Consider the following 22,189-nt stretch of genomic DNA (forward strand, 5'->3'; position numbering starts at 1 on the left):
ATAAGGACTGGTAACTTGGTATAGGGTGCTACGGTACATAGGCCTGAGTGCGTTACAGTCTGCTGTTCTGTAAGGACCGCTATCGGTCCACAATACATAGGGTTGCCGTGCACTACTGCTGACCGCTGCCCTATACTGCAGCAGTCCTTCAGCGGTATAGGGACTGACGTACAGTCTGCTAAACACTAATACACAACCTGCTTGGTCCACAAAAGTTCTTATAAGGACTGGTAACTTGGTATAGGGTGCTACGGTACATAGGCTTGAGTGCGGTACAGTCTGCTGTTCTGTAAGGACCGCTATCGGTCCACAATAGATAGGGTTGACGTGCACCACTGCTGACCGCTCACCTATACTGCAGCAGTCCTTCAGCGGTATAGGGACTGACGTACAGTCTGCTAATCACTAACACACAACCTGCTTGTTCCACAAAAGTTCTTATAAGGACTGGTAACTTGGTATAGGGTGCTACGGTACATAGGCCTGAGTGCGTTACAGTCTGCTGTTCTGTAAGGACCGCTATCGGTCCACAATACATAGGGTTGCCGTGCACTACTGCTGACCGCTGCCCTATACTGCAGCAGTCCTTCATTGGTATAGGGACTGACGTACAGTCTGCTAATCACTAACACACAACCTGCTTGGTCCACAAAAGTTCTTATAAGGACTGGTAACTTGGTATAGGGTGCTACGGTACATAGGCCTGAGTGCGTTACAGTCTGCTGTTCTGTAAGGACCGCTATCGGTCCACAATACATAGGGTTGCCGTGCACTACTGCTGACCGCTGCCCTATACTGCAGCAGTCCTTCAGCGGTATAGGGACTGACGTACAGTCTGCTAAACACTAATACACAACCTGCTTGGTCCACAAAAGTTCTTATAAGGACTGGTAACTTGGTATAGGGTGCTACGGTACATAGGCTTGAGTGCGGTACAGTCTGCTGTTCTGTAAGGACCGCTATCGGTCCACAATAGATAGGGTTGACGTGCACCACTGCTGACCGCTCACCTATACTGCAGCAGTCCTTCAGCGGTATAGGGACTGACGTACAGTCTGCTAATCACTAACACACAACCTGCTTGTTCCACAAAAGTTCTTATAAGGACTGGTAACTTGGTATAGGGTGCTACGGTACATAGGCTTGAGTGCGGTACAGTCTGCTGTTCTGTAAGGACCGCTATCGGTCCACAATAGATAGGGTTGACGTGCACCACTGCTGACCGCTGCCCTATACTGCAGCAGTCCTTCAGCGGTATAGGGACTGACGTACAGTCTGCTAATCACTAACACACAACCTGCTTGTTCCACAAAAGTTCTTATAAGGACTGGTAACTTGGTATAGGGTGCTACGGTACATAGGCTTGAGTGCGGTACAGTCTGCTGTTCTGTAAGGACCGCTATCGGTCCACAATAGATAGGGTTGACGTGCACCACTGCTGACCGCTGCCCTATACTGCAGCAGTCCTTCAGCGGTATAGGGACTGACGTACAGTCTGCTAAACACTAATACACAACCTGCTTGGTCCACAAAAGTTCTTATAAGGACTGGTAACTTGGTATAGGGTGCTACGGTACATAGGCTTGAGTGCGGTACAGTCTGCTGTTCTGTAAGGACCGCTATCGGTCCACAATAGATAGGGTTGACGTGCACCACTGCTGACCGCTGCCCTATACTGCAGCAGTCCTTCAGCGGTATAGGGACTGACGTACAGTCTGCTAAACACTAATACACAACCTGCTTGGTCCACAAAAGTTCTTATAAGGACTGGTAACTTGGTATAGGGTGCTACGGTACATAGGCTTGAGTGCGGTACAGTCTGCTGTTCTGTAAGGACCGCTATCGGTCCACAATAGATAGGGTTGACGTGCACCACTGCTGACCGCTGCCCTATACTGCAGCAGTCCTTCAGCGGTATAGGGACTGACGTACAGTCTGCTAAACACTAATACACAACCTGCTTGGTCCACAAAAGTTCTTATAAGGACTGGTAACTTGGTATAGGGTGCTACGGTACATAGGCTTGAGTGCGGTACAGTCTGCTGTTCTGTAAGGACCGCTATAGGTCCACAATAGATAGGGTTGACGTGCACCACTGCTGACCGCTCACCTATACTGCAGCAGTCCTTCAGCGGTATAGGGACTAAGAGTTTTGTCACAGGGTCATTTAAAAAATGACATGCAGAGGAAGAGGCAGGCCCTTCCGCAGGGGTGGTAGGGGTAGGGCAGGAGCAACAGGCTTGAGCCAAAGTGGGAAGTTGCAGAAGGTGCGTTCAATTACTTTAAAGGATGCACCAGACTTGGTTGAGTGGCTCGCTCAGCCTTACTCTTCTGCACCCTCCTCATCCTCTCGATCTGCACCCTCTTCTTCACTCTCTGCTATGTGCACCCCCAAAGACACTACCACCAACAACACGACCACCACCACCACCACCACATACCTTCCGCTTGAGTCACTGGAATTATTTTCCGATCCATATCAAGAGGACATTTCTGATGCGCAGCCACTCTTGGTATTGGATCAGGAAGAGGAGGTAGCAACAAGCGCTACTCAGCAGTCTGACGCCAGTACCCAGATCAGCCCAAGGAGGAGGTTGGTCCCCGGTGTTGCTGCCTACTCTACTTATAGCGGTGGGGAAGGTGACGTTGATGATGACGTGTCTAGTGATGTCACGTGGGTGCCCACAAGAGAGGAAGAGGAGGGGAGTTCAGAGGGAGATATGGACCAGCAGATAGGGAGGAGAAGCAGCAATGACTTACATTGCACAGCAGGGACAAAGCAGACTGCAAATGTATCAGGAGCGAGTCATCGACCATGTACGGTCACATCTGGCGCTCCCAGGACACCGGCACATGGCTCCGCAGTGTGGGCTTTTTTTAACGTGTCCGCTGCTGACAATAGCGTTGCCATCTGCAATCTTTGCAGTCAACGCGTTAGTCGCGGTAAGCCCAATACTCACCTAGGGACGACCGCCTTAAGAAGGCACATGAGCAGCCATCACCGAGCCCAGTGGGAGCAACGGAACACACAAAGCCACACTGCAGGCTCTCACCGTCCAGCCTCGTCTTCTACTTCTCCTTCTCCTCTCTCCTCACAATTGTCCTCCACTCCACCTTCCATCACGCCAAGCTCACATTTTTCTGCAAAAAGGCAGGCTTCCGTGGGCCTAATGTTTGAGCGTAAAAAAATGATGACGCCGGATAACCCTCTTGCCCAACGGTTGGCGGCTGGCTTGTCAGAACTCATAGCCCGCCAACTACTGCCATATAAACTGGTGGACTCGGAGGCCTTTCGCAAATTTGTGGCCATTGGAACACCACAATGGAAGGTCCCAGGAAGGAAGTATTTCTCAGAGAAGGGCATCCCAGAGCTATATGGCCATGTTCAGCGGCAAGTGAATGTATCTCTGGCACACAGTGTCGGTGCCAAGATACATCTGACCACAGACACGTGGTCTAGCAAACACGGGCAGGGAAGGTATATCAGTTTTACTGCCCACTGGGTGAACCTTCTGACGGCCGTCAAGCATGTAACCCGTGGCACCCGTGTAGATTTGGTTTTACCGCCACGGATTGCATGCAGGCCTGACTCTTCTTCTCCTCCTCCTACTCCATCCTCCTCCCTCTCCTCCTCAGCTGCCTCCTCCTTTTCCGCTGCTAGCGTCTCTTCCACTGCACCGCCCAAGCTCCCCAGAACCTATTCCACATGCCAGGTGAGACGTTGCCATGCCGTGCTGCGTCTGTTGTGCCTGGAAGCAAAGAGCCACACTGGCCCGGCACTCCTTTCAGCTTTGCGTTCACAGGCAGATGAGTGGCTAACACCGCTCAATTTGACAGTTGGTAAAGTGGTGTGTGACAACGGTGCCAATCTGCTTAGCGCATTGAAACAGGGCAAAATCACGCACGTGCCGTGCATGGCACACGTCTTAAACTTGGTCGTGCAGCGATTCCTTGTCAAATACCCTGGGGTCCAGGACATCTTGCGGCAGGCAAGGAAAATCTCGGCCCATTTCAGAAGATCTTACACGGCCATGGCTCGCCTTGCTGACATTCAGCGGCGACACCATCTGCCGGTCAGACGTCTTATTTGCGATTGCCCGACGCGATGGAACTCAACCTTCTATATGCTTGATAGGCTGCTCCAGCAGAAACGTGCAGTTAACGTCTACCTGTATGAACTCTGCGAAAGAAACGGTTCTGGGGAGCTGGGTTTTTTTTCACCGCGCCAGTGGCTGCTCATGCGCGACACATGCAGACTTCTGCGGCCATTTGAGGAGATCACCAAACTGGTCAGTCGCAGCCATGGCGCCATCAGTGACATGGTACCTTATGCCTTCTTTCTGGAGCGTGCATTGCGTCGTGTCATTGATCAGGCTGTGGAGGAGCAGGAGCGGGAAGATGAGGAAGTCGCAATGCTGGATGAATTCCCAGGGGGGGCTACTCTATCTGAGACAAGTCAACAACAGGAGTCTGATGAGGAGTCAGAGGAGGATGGTGCCGGGGCGGATGAGCAGGAGCAAGAAGAGCATGCTTTAAACCTTTCTGGGATCCCTGTTGTGCGAGGATGGGGAGAGGAGAATGAAGAGGACGACATTATCCTGGATGATGAGCAGGAGCCAGGCCACCACACCGCTTCCACTTTAGTGCAAATGGGGGCCTTCATGCTCCAGTGTTTTAATAGGGACCCCCGTATAAAAAGCATGAGGGTCAAGGACCAGTACTGGGTGGCAACGTACTTAGACCCCCGGTACAAACACAAAATGGCGGAAATGTTACCGCCGTCGCAGAGGGCTGTCAGAATGCAGCACTTCCAGGCCTTGCTTCGAGAAATGCTGCATTCTGCTTTTGCGTGCGCTGGCAGAGGAGCAATTCCCACTCCCAGAGAAGGATTTGCGGGTACCAATCCAACAGCGCCTGCAAGAAGAGGCCGGTTTGAAGATGTGTTGGTGACTTCGGATATGAGGTCATTCTTTCAGCCGACCCATCGACAGGTGTCATCCGGATCCAGCATCAGGGAACGCCTAGACCGTCAGGTGTCCGACTACATTGGGTTAACGGCCGATGTGGACGCTCTGAGGAGTGATGAACCCCTAGACTACTGGGTGGGCAGGCTTGACCTCTGGCCAGAGCTTGCCCAATTTGCAATCGAACTGTTGGCTTGCCCCTCATCCAGTGTCCTGTCCGAAAGGACGTTCAGCGCAGCAGGGGGGATTGTGACCGATAAGCGTACTCGCCTAGCTCACCACAGTGTTAACTACCTCACATTTCTAAAAATGAATGAGGCATGGATCTCGGAGGAATTCAACACATGTGATCAGTAGACCATGTATATGTCTATAAACAATTTTTGGAATCAAGCACACAGACCTTCTTAATTCATTTGGCTCACTTCCCTGACCCAAAAAAGCACACCGTACTATATGCCCCTACCCTCCTCTTTGAAGAGGTTGAGCGGTGTCATATTTCTACTGGGGCTGCTTATTATGAGGGGTTCCCACCATCCCTGTGCTGTGCTGACTTCCTCCTGGGTGTTCTTATTATGAGGGGCTCCCACCATCCCTGTGCTGTGCTGACTTCCTCCTGGGGGTTCTTATTATGAGGGGATCACACCATCCCTGTGCTGTGCTGACTTCCTCCTGGGGCTGCTTACGGTGCTGCTGTCAGCGCTGTATGTCACGGAGCTGCTGTCAGCGCTGTATGTCACGGAGCTGCTGTCAGCGCTGTATGTCACGGAGCTGCTGTCAGCGCTGTATGTCACGGAGCTGCTGTCAGCGCTGTATGTCACGGAGCTGCTGTCAGCGCTGTATGTCACGGAGCTGCTGTCAGCGCTGTATGTCACGGAGCTGCTGTCAGCGCTGTATGTCACGGAGCTGCTGTCAGCGCTGTATGTCACGGAGCTGCTGTCAGCGCTGTATGTCACGGAGCTGCTGTCAGCGCTGTATGTCACGGTGCTGCTGTCAGCGCTGTATGTCACGGAGCTGCTGTCAGCGCTGTATGTCACGGAGCTGCTGTCAGTGCTGTATGTCACGGAGCTGCTGTCAGCGCTGTATGTCACGGAGCTGCTGTCAGCGCTGTATGTCACGGAGCTGCTGTCAGCGCTGTATGTCACGGTGCTGCTGTCAGCGCTGTATGTCACGGAGCTGCTGTCAGCGCTGTATGTCACGGAGCTGCTGTCAGCGCTGTATGTCACGGAGCTGCTGTCAGCGCTGTATGTCACGGAGCTGCTGTCAGCGCTGTATGTCACGGAGCTGCTGTCAGCGCTGTATGTCACGGTGCTGATGTCAGTGCTCTGTATTACGGTGCTGCTGTCAGTGCTCTGTATCTCCTGCACCCTCTTGTTTGCCTACCCTGGTCCCTGACCTTCCCTCTCCTCCATTGCCTTCATTAGCTCCATAGTCCTGAATTGTCAGAACAATTTCCCAAATAAAAAAAAAATGCTTGTAGTTATCGATCCCAAATTCACCTCATACATGTATTATGCTATTGTCCAGGTGGTGGGACTACGTGCTACCCCCTAATAATTACCCCGTGGCCGCAAATTCGACCTAAAGGTTTGCGAAATTCGCCTCCCATTGAAGTCAATGGAGCCCGCGGCGAACGGTCGTTTTCGCGAACGTTTGTGTCCGTTCGCGTTTCGCGTTCGCGAAACGTCCCGTCGGAAGTTCGTCCATCACTAGTCATATTTATCCCCTCTCTGTATTGGAGCTAGAAGCCATTCGCAATTATATTGATATAAGTATGGAAAAGGGATTTATTCGGCCTTCTCCCTCCCCAGCTGGAGCTGGCATCTTCTTTGTCGAGTGGGAAATTTGAATGGAGAGTAGGGATGAGCCGAACACCCCCCGGTTCGGTTCGCACCAGAACTTTCGAATGGACCCCAAATTCGAACGAACTTTAGAACCCCATTGACGTCTATGGGACTCGAACGTTCGGAATTAAAAGTGCTAATTTTAACGGCTAATATGCAAGATACTGTCCTAAAAAGGGTTTGGGGACCTGGCTCCTGCCAATGCCAATGCCTAAAATGTTTTTAAAAATGGCCGTTTTGGCGGGAGCACTGATTTTAATGATGATTAAAGTGAAAAAAAAAGTGAAATATTCCTTTAAATATGGTGCCTGGGGGGTGTCTGTAGTATGCCTGTGAAGTGCCACGTGTTTCCCGTCTTTAGAACAGTCCCTGCACAAAATGACATTAAACAGAAATAACATCATTGAAAACTGCTTGCGGTTTTAATGTTATATCTGGTTCCTGCAATATGGTTGAAAACCATTGAGAAAAATGGCATGGGTAGCCCTCCCTGCCCATTACCAGCCCCTTTGGGTCTTGTACGCATATCAAGGGGAACCCTGTACCCATATTAAAAAAAGGAAATTAGTGTGGCCCCCAGGCCTTATATACTCAGAACAGCAGTATACAGGCGGTGCAAACAAGACAGGGACTGTGTAGGTTTGTTGTGTTAAGTTGAATCTGTTTGTAATTTTCAACTGGTACATTTTTAAAGTGTAGCTCCAGTCAAAAAAACTATTTTTAAGCTTTTTGGAAAACATAGGGAAGGGTTATCACCCCTGTATAATTTGTTTTGTCGTCCATCTTTTTTCATCTCACTTGCTGTTGTCTCCTTCCGTTTGCAAGTAGGAGATGTTTGTAAGTTGGATGTTTGAAAGTAGGGGCCTGCCCTATATGCTCTGCTGAAATGGCAGAACAAGGTGTTGGTTTTGCCACAACATTGTAAGCCCTCAAAGTGACTCTTGCTGGGCGCTGGAGCGCCCTGCTGTGAACGATTATATCAAGAATTGTAATTACATGCCATTGTTGAACAGTGGTAGAAAAAATTGATCTTTGGTGGTTGTGGTGCTGGTGCCATAACACTATAAGTCCTCACAGTTACTCTGGGTGGGCACAGGAACGGGCCCTCCTGTGAAATATTATATCAAGAATTGTAATTACGTGTCCCTGTTAAACAGGGGCAGAAAAATTGGGCCTTAGGCACTGGTGCTGGTGCCACGACACTGCAACCTCTCCCATATACTCTAGTTTTATTGCAGGAATTAGCCCTGCTGCAAAGCATTGCATCAAAAATTGTACTTAAACGCCCCTGTTAAACAGGGGCAGAAAAATTGGGCCTTAGGCACTGGTGCTGGTGCCACGACACTGCAACCTCTCCCATATACTCTAGTTTTATTGCAGGAATTAGCCCTGCTGCAAAGCATTGCATCAAAAATTGTACTTAAACGCCCCTGTTAAACAGGGGCAGAAAAATTGGGCCTTAGGCACTGGTGCTGGTGCCACGACACTGCAACCTCTCCCATATACTCTAGTTTTATTGCAGGAATTAGCCCTGCTGCAAAGCATTGCATCAAAAATTGTACTTAAACGCCCCTGTTAAACAGGGGCAGAAAAATTGGGCCTTAGGCACTGGTGCTGGTGCCACGACACTGCAACCTCTCCCATATACTCTAGTTTTATTGCAGGAATTAGCCCTGCTGCAAAGCATTGCATCAAAAATTGTACTTAAACGCCCCTGTTAAACAGGGGCAGAAAAATTGGGCCTTAGGCACTGGTGCTGGTGCCACGACACTGCAATCTCTCCCATATACTCTAGTTTTATTGCAGGAATTAGCCCTGCTGCAAAGCTTTGCATCAAAAATTGTACTTAAACGCCCCTGTTAAACAGGGGCAGAAAAATTGGGCCTTAGGCACTGGTGCTGGTGCCACGACACTGCAACCTCTCCCATATACTCTAGTTTTATTGCAGGAATTAGCCCTGCTGCAAAGCATTGCATCAAAAATTGTACTTAAACGCCCCTGTTAAACAGGGGCAGAAAAATTGGGCCTTAGGCACTGGTGCTGGTGCCACGACACTGCAACCTCTCCCATATACTCTAGTTTTATTGCAGGAATTAGCCCTGCTGCAAAGCATTGCATCAAAAATTGTACTTAAACGCCCCTGTTAAACAGGGGCAGAAAAATTGGGCCTTAGGCACTGGTGCTGGTGCCACGACACTGCAACCTCTCCCATATACTCTAGGTTTATTGCAGGAATTAGCCCTGCTGCAAAGCATTGCATCAAAAATTGTACTTAAATGCCCCTGTTAAACAGGGGCAGAAAAATTGGGCTGATGGCATCACCCAGAACCAGAAATGTTCTTCCAACATATCAGCGGAGGAGGAAGAGGATAGACAATCAACATAACAGGACAGTCACTCAGCATCAGCATAGGCAGTCTTGAAGGGATGTGATATTTCAAAAAAAATTATTCGGTTACATCAGCTTCAGGTGCTTGGTAGCTGTGGGTGATCCAAGACTGATTCATCTTGATGAAGGTCAGTCGATCAACTGATTCGGTGGACAGGCGCACCCTGTGATCGGTAACAAAGCCACCAGCAGCACTGAAGGTGCGTTCCGAAAGAACGCTGGATGCAGGACAGGCCAGTAGCTCAATTGCATACTGTGCAAGCTCTGGCCAGTGATCCATCCTCAAGACCCAGTAAGCCAGAGGATTTTCGGTGGGAAAGGTGTCCAAGTCTGATCTTGCCCCTAGGTATTCCTGCACCATGTAAATCAGACGCTGGCGATGGTTGCTGGAACCGATCATACCTTGGGGCTGCGGACTAAAAAATTGTCTGAAAGCATCAGTCAGACGGCCACCTTCTCCACTGCTCCTTCTGACCGATGCCTCAGCAACACGTTGTCCAGGACCAGGAGTTTGTAACCTCCCAGTCTCTGGGAACGCATTGCACAGACCTTTCTGCAAGGCCTCCCGGAGATGTCTCATCCTCTGCTCCCTCTGCGATGGCAAGATAAGGTCGGCAACCTTACCCTTGTACCGTGGATCAAGGAGAGTGGCCAGCCAGTAATGGTCCCTCTCCTTGATCCGAAGAATACGAGGATCCTTCCGCAGGCTTTGCAGGATCAGGGAGGCCATGCAGCGTAGGTTAGCTGAGGCATTCGGTCCGGAGTCCTCTGGGTCACTAAGGGCAACATAATCCGCAGCTACCTCCTCCCAGCCACGTACAAGTCCACGTGTTTCTTGGGACTGTAAATCATCTCTACAAGACTGCTGCTGCTGCTGCTGATGCTGAGTGCCAGCCTCCACCTCCATGCTGACACAATCATCCTCCTCCTCCTCTTCCTCCTCCTCATCCTCTTCCTGTGTGATGGGTGGCACAGCAGGAACACTGTCTGGATAAAGGGGGCCTTGAGAGGCAAGGAAGTCCTCCTCTTCCTGCCTCTGTTCTGCCTCAAGTGCCCTGTACATTATTCCACGCAGCATATGCTCCAAGAGGTGGACAAGAGGTACAGTGTCACTGATGCATGCACTGTCACTGCTCACCATCCTTGTGGCCTCCTCAAACGGTGACAGGACAGTCCATGCATCCCTGATCATGTCCCACTGGCGTGATGAGAAAAAACCGAGCTCCCCTGACCATGTCCTGGTGCCGTAGTCGCACAGGTACTCATTGACGGCCCTCTGCTGCGTGTGCAGCCACTGCAGCATGGTCAATGTTGAGTTCCACCTGGTGGGCATGTCACATATAAGGCGGTTCTTGGGCAGGTTCAACTCCTTTTGGAGCTCAGCCAGCCGAGCACAAGCATTAAATGATCGGCGGAAATGCACACAGACTTTCCTGGCCTGCTTCAGTACAACCTGTAAGCCGGGGTACCTGCCCAAGAACCGCTGCACCACCAGGTTAAGGACGTGAGCTACACAGGGCATATGGGTCAGTTGTCCCTGTCGGAGGGCGGAGAGGAGGTTGGTGCCATTGTCACAAACCACCATTCCTGGCTTAAGCTGGCGTGGCGTCAACCACCTCTCGGCCTGCCCCTGCAGAGCTGACAAAACATCTGCCCCAGTGTGGCTCCTGTCCCCCAAACAAAAAAGCGCAAGCACGGCATGGCATCGTTTTGCCTGCGTACTTGCGTAGCCCCTGGAACGCCTACGGAGCACCGCTGGTTCTGAGGACAGAGCACTGGAAGAGGCCATGGAGGAAGAAGAAGAGGAGGGGGCGGAGGAGAGAGGTGTGTCACAACCAATAGTAGCAATTTGGAGGTGTGGTGGCGGAACAACCTCCAACACTACTGCACCTTGTCCTGCATCCTTCCCAGCTGCCAGAAGAGTGACCCAATGGGCCGTGAAAGACAGGTAACGTCCCTGTCCATGCCTGCTGGACCATGAGTCAGCGGTAATATGCACCTTACCGCTGACCGCCCTGTCCAGCGAGGCAAGGACATTGCCTTCCACATGCCGGTAGAGAGCCGGAATCGCCTTCCGTAAGAAAAAGTGGCGTTTGGGGACCTGCCACTGAGGAACCGCACATTGTACAAACTCACGGAAGGGGGCCGAGTCTACCAACTGAAAAGGCAGCAGTTGAAGTGCTAGCAATTTAGCCAAGCTAGCATTCAACCGCTGGGCATGTGGATGGCCTGGAGTGAACTTCTTCCGCCGCTCCAGCAGCTGGGGCAGGGACATTTGCCTGCTATAATCGGACGTGGGTGTACCGCTAGCAGAGTTCCCGGAAGCACTTGGCTGTGACACACCTAATTCTACACCTTCATTCCTCTCAGAGCAGGTTTCAGAGAGGACTGAAGGTCTAGTGGGGTTGGAGATGCCAGCTGATGAGGAGCAAGGAGAGGTCCGCTTTGTTCTTTGGTGTGGGTCTTTGAGGTACGCTTGCCAACGAGCTGCATGGCAGGTCAACATATGTCTGGTCAAGCATGTGGTGCCCAAGTGGCTGATGTTTTGGCCACGCGAGATACGCTTGAGACATATGTTGCAAATAGCAGCGGTGCGATCTGATGCACTCGTCTCAAAAAAGGCCCACACCAAAGAACTTTTAAAATAACGCGCAGAGGCAGCGCCCTGCACAGGCGGAGCTCTGCTGTGTGATTCAGTCGGTGTGCTGCCCCTAAGCTGGCCCCCGGAGGGCATCCTGCCTCGTTGGACATGTGCCTCCTCCTCCTCCTCCTCTCTCCTACCAGGCACCCACGTGGAGTCAGTGCCCTCATCATCCCCTCCCTCTTCATCGCTGTAGCAAACCTGGCAGTATGCTGCAGCTTGTGGAACATGACTGCCAGATTGCTGTCCTTCTTGAGCATCCCCTCTCTCTGCGCTCACGCTAATGCCTTCCTCTAGCTGAGTGTCATCATCAGAGCCCACAAAACACTGGGCATCCTCCTGGAGCATGTACCCAACACTGTGCTCAAAGAGTTCAGGAGACTCCTCAGGAGGACGTGGTGGGTCTAGGGAAGGAGTCACTGATGATGACATTGAGAGGAGGGAAGACGATGCGTTGGCCGCTGCTTTGCTAGTACCCTGAGACTGGGTGAGAGAGGATGAGGAGGATGAAGAGGGCTTGGTCATCCACTCTACCAAGTCGTTGGCATGTTGCGGTTCAACATGTCCAGCTGCCGAAAAGAAGGACAAGCGTGTCCCATGGCCACGTGCTGATGACAATGCACCGCGTCCAGGACCAGCACTGTTGTCTCTAGACACAGAGCCTGCTTGCCCTCTTTTATCGGCTCGCACCTGTCTGCCTCTCCTTGCTGGCCTTCCAGACATGGTAATGGCCTGAATGGAGTTGGGTAAAACAGCAGTGTAATGGAATCACACAACACCCACTAAGCCCTGCAGATGGCTCTATTAGAGAACAGCAATAAACGGTAGATACAGGTGTATATTGTGCTGGAGTCACACAACACCCACTAACTCCTGCAGATGCCTTTATTATAGAACACCAGAGATAAAGGGGTATACTGTAATTGAGTCACACAACACCCACTAAGCCCTGCAGATGACTCTTTTAGAGAACAGCAATAAAGGGTAGATACAGGTGTATATTGTGCTGGAGGCACAAAAAACCCACTAACTCCTGCAGATGCCTTTATTATAGAACACCAGAGATAAAGGGGTATATACAGATCTATACTGTGCTGTGCTGGAGGCACACACAACTTCCAATAACTTCTGCAGATGGCAAGTGGGCTCAAATAGAGAAGAGCTATGTAGGTGGATATAGCGGTGTATACTGGGTACAGAGCATGCAGACAGCACGCACAAGCTCCTAACACTACTGACTGCAAGCTCTATTATAAAAGATAGATCACTAGCTATATAGGTGAGGTGAATATAGCGGTGTATACTGCGGTCAGGGCACACAGACAACAACCATTACAGAAGAGCAAGATCGAAAATCGGCCGATAACGATCGGTGTATACTGTGTTGAAGGTACACAGAACACCCACTAACTGCTTCAGACGCCAACACACTACACAAGGCCGCCGCGCTGGCGGCCTTATATAGTGTGGGGCGTGTACTACACAGCCTGAGCTATGATTGGCCACAGGCATCCTGCCTGTGGCCAATCATGGCTCTCCTCGCTGCTGGCGCTGTGATTGGCCAAGCATGCGGGGTCACAGTGCATGCTTGGCCAATCATGAGCCAGCAATGCACTGCGATGACGCAGTGCATTGTGGGCCGTGAGCGCCACACGAATTTGGCGCGAACGGTCCATAACGTTCGGAATTCACCGAACGGGCGAACAGCCGATGTTCGAGTCGAACGTATGTTCGACTCGAACACGAAGCTTATCCCTAATGGAGAGTGAAAAGCAGATTTGATTTTGACAGCTGGTGATTGCTGTATTTTATTTTTTCATTTTTTTGGGGGGTCTTTCCTTTCAGCTATTTAAACACTTTTTCTGTCACTTTTTAAATAGCCTTTTTTTTTCTTCCTTCTGACTACTAATTAGGAGGAGTGGTTAATTAGTCACAGGTGCTTCATGTCCTAAATAACTTCCAGTAGAACTAATTTCTGACCTTGCTCATCTTTAGGCCTCATGCACACGAGACGCAGTTAAACGCGCGTTCAGATGCAGTTGGACAGTTTTTTCAACTGCACCTGAACTCATTCAATGTTATCCTATGTGTCCATGCACACAGTCTCGTTTTTTTCCGTTTATATGCAGTTGCGTTTAATCTCGTTTTTCCAGAAGCAAAAAAATGCGTTCAGAAACAAAAATTTCTGCGTTTCAGACGCAAAACGCGGCAAAACGCGGTAAAACGCGGCAAAACGCCGCTACCGCGTTTAGCCGCGTTTGCGTTTATATGCGTTTTTAAAGGTGACCTTTTTTTTTACATTAAAAATCTCAAAAATGATTGCAAATGATGAAAAACCATTAGAAAAATATTTTAAACAATTGCAATTGCAAGTGGACAATGCACAACTTGTGGCAAGTGACGTGGCAAGTGGACAATCCACAACTTGTGGCAAGTGACATGGCAGGTGGCAAGTGATGTGGCAAGTGGACAATCCACAACTTGTGGCAAGTGACGTGGCAGGTGAAGTGGCAAGTGACGTGGAAAGTGGACAATAGACAACTTGTGGCAGGTGACGTGGCAAGTGACCTGGCAGGTGACGCGGCAAGTGACTTGGCAGGTGACGTGGCAAGTGGAAAATCAACAACTTGTGGCAGGTGACTGGCATGTGACGTGGCAAGTGGACAATCCATAACTTGTGGCAGGTGACGTGGCAAGTGACGTGGCAAGTGGACAATCCACTTGTGGCAGGGGACGTAGCAAGTGACGTGGCAAGTGGACAATCCACTTGTGGCAGGTGATGTGGCAAGTGACGTGGCGAGTGGACAATCCACAACTTGTGTCAGGTGACGTGGCAAGTGGACAATCCACAACTTGTGGCAGGTGATGTGGCAGGTGATGTGGCAAGTGATGTGGCAAGTGGACAATCCACTTGTGGCAGGTGACGTGGCAGGGGACGTGGCAAGGGACGTGGCAAGTGGACAATCCACAACTTGTGGCAGGTGATGTGGCTGGTGACGTGGCAAGTGGACAATCCACATCTTGTGGCAGGTGACGTGGCAGGTGACGTGGAAAGTGGTGTGGCAAGTGGACAATCCACAACTTGTGGCAGGTGATGTGGCTGGTGACGTGGTAAGTGGACAATCCACAACTTGTGGCAGATGGCATGGCAGGTGACATGGAAAGTGGACAATCCACATCTTGTGGCAAGTGACGTGGCAGGTGATGTGGCAAGTGACGTGGCAAGTGGACAATCCACAACTTGTGGCAGGTGATGTGGCAAGTGATGTGGCAGGTGATGTGACAAGTGGACAATCCACATCTTGTGGCAAGTGACGTGGCAGCTGACGTGGCAAGTGACGTGGCAGCTGACGTGGCAAGTGACATGGCAAGTGGACAATCCACATCTCGTGGCAAGTGACGTGGCAGGTGATGTGGCAAGTGACGTGGCAAGTGGACAATCCACAACTTGTGGCAGGTGCCGTGGCAAGTGACACGGCAAATGCAAGTGTACAACTGCTCTCTATGCTGCTGCTGCTCACTCTGATCAAAATAGCAGAAATAGTTAAAAAAAATGCTTTGAGAGCTTGGGGAGGGTCTACATGATGTTATCTTTATAAACGCGTCTAAACGCAAACGCGTCTAAACGCGTCTAAACGCGACATGCAAACGCGGCAAAACGCGCGTTTCTAAACGCGCGTTTCAGCTTTTTTTTAACAGAGGTTTCATCTGCGTCTCGTGTGCATGAGGCCTTAAGCTTGCACTTTTTGCTGCTGGAACTCTGACCAAGTGGAACTTGACTAAGTGGTGAGTTAAAAAACAGAATTGAAAACCGGAACATCTGAAATTTCCTGTTAGTAATATCATTATTGTAAGTGGGAAAATGTGTGCTAGCAAGATTGAAAGTTTTGTGCAGTGCACAGTGTGCCGCATGTACACAGTAAAGGAGCAACAGCTCCAGGATGGATACCACTGCGACAGATGTGAGCAGGTTTCCCTTCTGCAAGCTCACATTAGAGATCTGGAGGAGCAAGTTGCAACACTGGGCAGAACTGACAACCCAGAAAGGGGTCCTCTGCCCACTTAGCGGATGGCTAGTAGAGTTAATGGGGAGGGTGGAGGGGTAGGTCAGAATTATCAGGTAGGAAGATGGGTTAATGCAGTTAGGAGTGGTAGGGGCTCACAGAAAGAGAAGGTTACCCCTGGGTTTGAGCACCCTAAAAGATTTGCCAAATTGGGTGAAGATGTGGGCATGGCAAGAGGTGACAGCCCTAGATTTCACTGCTACCCCTAACAGCCAGGAGAGCAGCCCATCTAGTAGGGGTGGTAAGGGTAGTGCAGGTAGGCCTAGACAGTTGGTGGTAATAGGAGATTCTATAATCAGAAGGATTGATAGAACATTTTGTCACCAGGATAGCCTCAACCGAGTGGTTTGCTGTCTCCCTGGTGGCAGGGATTAGCATGTGGTGGACCGGGTTGCTAAATTACTGGGAGGGGCTGGGCATAACCCAGCTGTCTTGGTCCATGTTGGAACCAATGAAAAAATATATGGAAGGTGGAGGCTCCTTAACCACTTTCATACCAGGCACTTTCCCCTTCCTGCCCAGGACATTTTTTAGCTTTCAGCGCTGTCGCACTTTGAACGACAATTGTGTGGTCATGCGACACTGTACCCAAACTAAATTTTTATAATTTTCTTCCCACAAATAGAGCTTTCTTTTGCTGGTATTTGATCACCTCTGCAGTTTTTAATTTTTGTGCTATAAATGAAAAAAGACCATTTAAAAAAAAAATGATGGGCACTGATTGGAGGCACTGATGATAAGATAAGCAGCACTGATGAGGAGCTACTGACAGGCATTACTGAGTGGCACTGATTGGCACATTGGGGCACTTTGGGGCAATGACAGGCATTACTGATGGGGCACTGCCACTTTTTGGGCACTGATCTGCACTTTTATAGACACTGACACGCTTTATAGAGGGGCAGGCTGGCAGGTGTTGGGCTCTGATGGGCAGCTTTTGAGGGGGGCTGTGCTGATAATCAATGTGCTGATTGGTCACAGCTGATCACATGGTAAGAAGCCTCTGTCAGAAGCTTCATATCATGATCAAAGTTGCGGTGTGTCAGACTGACACACAGCACCTCCGATCGCTGCACGTTGGTGTCTGAATGAGAGTTTACTAGAGACCCCTGAGGCCCTATTGGATGTAACTGAAGAACTCACGGCATATTTTGAGACGGACGGCGCACCAGGGAGCGACCCAGGTATAGTGTGGCAGGTCCATAAAGTGGTTATAAGGGGAATCTTGATCAAACATGGATCCCGTATTAAGAAGGCCTGGGAGGCGAAATTATCAAAATTTATGGCCAACATTCAGGCTTTAGAACTACAACATAAAAGGATACCTGACCCCCAAAAGGGGAAGGACTTGACTCACCTCTGGAGACAGGTATCAGATCTCCTCCGCTATAAGGCTAAGGCATCAATACAAGCGGGTAGGAAAGTCTCATATGAATCAGGAGATAAATGCAGTAAACTATTGTCCAAGACACTCAGAGAACAATGTACGGTGGCATGCATACCCCATATAAAAGGGAATAAGGGACAGACAGTTACTAAGCCAAAAGACATAGCTCAGGTATTTGGGGAAATCTGCTCTACCCTATATAATCTCCCATCATCACCTATAACATCCCCATCTCTAGAGGAACATCTTACCTTTGCACAGCTGCCTTGTATATCACCTCAAGTCAGCGGGGAGTAAGAAGCGCCAATATCAATTGAAGAACTACAAAAAGTAGTGAAGAGTAGAAGTAATGAAGAGTAGTAGTAGTGAAAAGCACCGGGTCCAGATGGATTCAGTATACAATATTATAAGACTCTTTTGCCATGGTTAGGACCATACAGATCAAAGCATTTAATGCACTGGGACAGTCTGTTAAATACCCTCCTGTGGCACTAATGGCAAACATATCAGTTATCCTAAAAGGGGAAGGATCTCTAAGCCCGGCTCCCCCAATTGGTACATTTGAACCAAGTGGGTTTTATCCCTTCCCGTGAAGGGAGAGATAATACTATTAAAGCACTTAATCTGATACATCATGCTAATTGAACTAGCACTCCATGTGTATTTTAAGTACTGATGCAGACAAAGTATTCAATAGGGTGAACTGGAATTTTATGCTTGAGATTCTGAGACATATGGACTTTGGGGATCGGATCCTGCAATGGATCACCAGTGTATACTCTCAGATCTCTTTTCTATTTCAAATGGCACCCGTCAGGGGTTTCCTCTTTCATCCCTGTTATTCGCCCTTTCGCTAAAGCATTTTTTGAATAAAATCCGGTCGAACCCTGATATCTCAGGGATACAAATAGGAGACTCTAAATATAAAATCTCAGCTTACGCAGATGATTTACTCTTTTCATTGACCAATTCACAGGTCTCACTCCCTAATCTTATGAAGGAAATGGAGAACTATGGAATCCTATCAAACTTTAACCACATCAATACTGGGCACTTTCGCCCCCTTCCTTCCCAGACCAATTTTCAGCTTTCAGCACTTTCAATGACAATTGCGCGGTCATGCTACGCTATACCCAAATTACATTTTTATAATTTTGTTCGCACAAATAGAGCTTTATTTTGGTGATATTTATTCACGACTCATTTTTTATTCTTTGTGATATAAGCGAAAAAAGAGCGGAAATTTAAAAAAAAAAAAAAAAACAATATTTTCTTCTTTCTATTTTAAAATAAATCTAATAAAACCAAATTTTTCATAAATTTGAGGCAAAATGTATTCTGCTATATGTTTTTGGTAAAAAAAAATCCGTTAAGTGTATAATAATTTGTTTGTGTGATCACGGACATATGTACGCAAATATACTCATAAAAGGGGCGCTAGACCAAATATCAAACAATAAGAAATGTGAGACTAGTGATCATACAATATCCTAAAATGGTACATAACATATCACAAAAAACTGCAATATACCAAAAAAATGTTGCAAACAAAATACAGTGAACAACAATAGTAGGTGAAGTCCCAATTAGGTGCTAACACCAAACAAAGGAAATACAGATAAATAAATAAGTATAAATCCAAAAGTCCAAAGCAGTGTTTTTTTTCAGTGAAAACCTTCTTCTGAATCCATAAACAGAACAACTGCTGGGATCTTCTATAACGTGATAAAACAACGTCCCTTCACCAAGAATTTATGGACATAAAAAAGACACCCCACTTGTGAAGAAAATAGATGTCTTCTTACCAGATGCTGTTGACTACTTTAATTAAAAAGATAGTCAAATAGGCTTATGCAGGGTGAAATCCCTGCTCACTTGGAATCAGGTGGACCTCCTATGGACAGAAGCTTCTCCTCATAGACTCAGATGGGTCATAAAAAAAGCCAAACAAAAATCCATAGCGTAATACCGTTTAATAAAACATAAATTATAAAACATAAGGCCAAATGGCTGCTTACATAAGTTGGTGCCCAACCTGGCACTGGGGCTGCTTGCTAAAAACAAAAAGTTTTCGTAATGGATACGTAGTTCCTCGTGGTGTAAGGCGTGCGTTCCACCGAAGGGCAGCCGATGACCAAGGACGACCGGAACTAAACGTAAACGAACGTGACTGGATACCGCCTCGACGTACGTTTCGTTTGACACGTCATCAGGAAGCATCTCCGTTAAGTGTATAATAATTTGTTTGTGTGATCACGGACATATGTACGCAAATGATCATGTACAGATGTGTGTAGGTGATCATGGACATATGTGTGCAGATAATCATTGGGACATGTGATTTTAGTGGGACATATGCGGGGGGCAGGTGTTTTTTTTAATTTGGGGATATGTGTGTTTTGGGGACATTGTGTGGGGACATGTGTGATCCCCCTCCTTCTGAAGGACGTTCCTGAACGTCCATTCGGAAGGAGAGAGCGCCCACCCGGACGTATATGTACATTGGCTGGGTGGGAAGTAGTTAAGATAAACTATACAAAATTTCTTTGCGTCATACTCTACAATCCAATTTTAAGTTTAAATGGGCAACATCTGCATTGAAGTATCTAGGCACATATATCCCGTCAAACCTGACAAATATCTTTGCGCTGAACTGCTGCTTAGTTCTATTAGTTCTCTGTTAGATAAATGGCATAGAGGGTTACACTCATGGTTTGGCCGCTGTAACATAATCAAGATGAACATATTACCGAAATGTCTATATCTGTTTCAGACATTGCCCATTGCTATCCCAGCAGTTTTTCTTTGCCAAATTAATACGCTTTTTACTAAGTTCATATGGGCCCAGAAACAATCTAGGCTGAGCAGACGACTGTTGACAATGCCTAAATGTTATGGTGGAATAGCGACACCAGATGCACTTAAATGTTATCAAGCTGACCATCTTGGACTAATTGGTGCAGACACAGAGATTTTAAATTATGGACAGCTATTGAACAACAGTCTAGTCCGACCCCCTTAAATAGGGCAATGTGGTGTTACTCAGATTTACCAGTCCCCCTTAAGACACATCCTATTATAGGCCCTACACTCAGATTAGGATTTATGGTATGTAGGACTTCCAGACTCTCTTCTATACAATCAATATTGTATCCTATACTGGGAAACCACAGTTTCCCTCCAGGTGAAGCGACAGGCCCATTTCAGGACTTACTAGAGAGGGGACTTTTCCAAGCTTCCCATTTTTTAGAAGCTGATAATTGGCCCATGATCGCTATACCTATGCAACCAGAGGGTAGTTCTAGAATAAAGATCTGGCAAGCACTACAGCTTTACTATTATTTTTGATTACTAGGACCCCCGGAGAACTACAGACGACAGCAGACACAATATGAAACATACTGTGAGGGGGGGAGAACCTCTGGGTAACCCTCTCTACAAGATATGCTCCCTGTTGGTAGCACCTCCAGAGGACTTTGTGTTAATGAGCCATAATAAATGGGAAAGAGACTTGAATAGGACATTTACATCTGCCCAATGTCATAATATAATTTTTCTTTCGTTGAGTTTATCTATCTGTACACGTATCCAGGAGATGAGCTAAAAAATACTGACGTGATATATTAAAACATGGTCGCACTGGGTGGAATTTGTATGTCCGGATGAAGGGAAATTACTTTTGGAGAGTTGATTGCGAGAGGGAGGTGATCCCGACCCCCCCCTCCGGAAGCTGTTGCATGCTCGTGCCCCTCTGTGTAAGGGGGAGAGGAGGGGGGAGGTACAGATATGGGGGTGAGAGGCTTCTCTCTTTTTTTTTTTTTTATAGGGGAAAAGGGAAAAAGGGGGGGGGGGGAGGAGATAGCTGTTGGTGTGGTTAAGGTGCATTAATCTGCCATATAACATTAGGTAATTATGAAATTGGTGAATTTGACATTTATTTTGTGGCATATTAAATCTGGCTGTGTATTCAATGGATCCTTGGCATCTTTGTATATTTGTATAAATAAATAAATAAAAATTTGAAAAAAAAAAGGATTGAGGGGGAAGGTGAATTAGGTTATAATGGGGCAGACAGGTGAGACAGGGGTCAGCCCCTATTGGTGGGAGGAATGGGGAAAGACGAGGGGGGGGGGGGGCTATGGCAGGTTATATGGAGGTTCCCATGTTGCAATCAACAATTGAAAATGGTATTATTTGTACTAAAATAAAAAATATGCAAAATGAGTGTGCAAAATCTGACAATGAATTAAAGTATTTGTTCACCAATGCCAGAAGTCTGGCAAGCAAAAATAGGTGAGTTGGAAGAACTATTATTTAATTGGTGTTTCTGTATCTTGGCTTCATTCTTCACATGACTGGGCTATTAATATTCCTGGCCTTGCTCTCATTCAGAAAGACAGGGTAAAATGGAGCGGTGGTGGTGTCTGGTGAGAAGTGATCTCAAAGCAAGTGTGAAAGAGGACCTAGTTGATGGAGAGTCTGATGAGTCTGAAGCATTATCATTGGAAATGTACATGGGTGTGTGTGCACACTACAAAGGTTATCATTGGAGTTTGGTATAGACCTCCCAGTGTTAATGAGGAGGTGGAGACTCAGCTGGGACATTGATAATAATAGGGGATTTTAACTACCCGGAAACTGACTGGAGTAATGGCACTGCTGGAACAGTTAAAGGGCAAAAATGTATAAAGCTATTACAAGTCAATTTTATGATGCAGTTAATTGAGGCCCCAACTAGGAATGATACTCTGCTGGACCCAATGATCTCATACCAAGTAGAGCTTATTACCAATATTCATATAAAAGAACATCTAGTTATCAGTGACCATAACATGATTTAATGTTAGCTGTAAGCAACAAACAAATACGGGAAATATAAAGACACTTAACATTAAGAGAG

Source organism: Lithobates pipiens, unplaced genomic scaffold, assembly GCF_037356315.1.
Source record: "Lithobates pipiens isolate NorthernLeopardFrog02 unplaced genomic scaffold, aLitPip1_a1.2 Scaffold_8, whole genome shotgun sequence".
Taxonomy (NCBI): Eukaryota; Metazoa; Chordata; class Amphibia; order Anura; family Ranidae; genus Lithobates; species Lithobates pipiens.